The sequence below is a fragment of the Mchenga conophoros genome, linkage group LG2, assembly GCF_057382185.1.
Source record: "Mchenga conophoros isolate Kocher_MC1m ecotype Shallow Benthic linkage group LG2, M_conophoros_male_GT1.1, whole genome shotgun sequence".
NCBI lineage: Eukaryota > Metazoa > Chordata > Actinopteri > Cichliformes > Cichlidae > Mchenga > Mchenga conophoros.
The window spans coordinates 24,822,597-24,823,667 of NC_140527.1; positions in this window are offsets into that span (position 1 = coordinate 24,822,597).

Sequence of the window (1,071 nt, forward strand, 5' to 3'; positions counted from 1 at the left end):
TATACACCGTTTTGTGATCACTGTTGTTGATATATTTGTGTGGGCTGAGATTTTACTTTCAAAGAAAACACAATAATGATCAGACAGGCCCACATCAGACACAGTAACCTTTGAAATGCTCAGGCCTTTGGAGATCAGTAGGTCAAGAGTGTGTCCTCTATTATGTGTGGCCTCTGTTACATGCTGAGTCAGCCCAAAGTTGCCCAGAGTGTTACTCAGGTCTTTAGTCCCTTTGTCCTGAGGGTTGTCCACATGAATGTTAAAATCCCCAGCAATAATTACACAGTCAAAATCAACACAGATCACAGACAGCAGTTCACTAAGGTCATTATTACATAAGTATTCAGAACCATTTACTTAATATTTTGTTCAATCGTCTTGTCTTATGCAGGGGTCTCGAACGCCAGGCATCCAGGGCCGGTGTCCTGCAGGTTTTAGATCTCACCCTGGGTCAACACACCTGAATCAAATGATTAGTTCATTAGCAGGCCTCTGGAGAACTTCAAGTCATGTTGAGGAGGTAACTTAGCCATTTAAATCAGCTGTGTTGGATCAAGGACACATCTAAAACCTGCAGGACAGCGGCCCTCGAGGCCTGGAGTTCAAGACCCCTTATAGGTTATGGTCCTACAATATTGACAACATATTATTTTTTTAATTTTCTACCATTCTTGACAGAATCCAACCCAGATAGGGTTGGATGAGAAGAATGGGTGCAAAGACAATTTTTGTTTCATTTTTTTCCAAGATACATTAGGATAAATTCTGGCTAAGGCAGTGCAGCACATTTAATTTTTCAAGTCGCAAAGGTATGATATAACAACATGATTGAGAGGCTACATTGATCCAGGTACAACACCAACACGAGGATATGAGAGACCCTTCCTATAGGCCACCTGGCATATGTAACAGATGTAGTATGTACACAAGCTTCATTCTACAAGATTCTCAAAACAAACAAATTTGGAAAACTAAAACCTGAAAACATCCTCAGGTGTAGGTTCAGGTGTAATACGGCATGCTGCAAGTAAATGGTAGAACCCATTGAAAAGCAAACATGCTAAATACAAC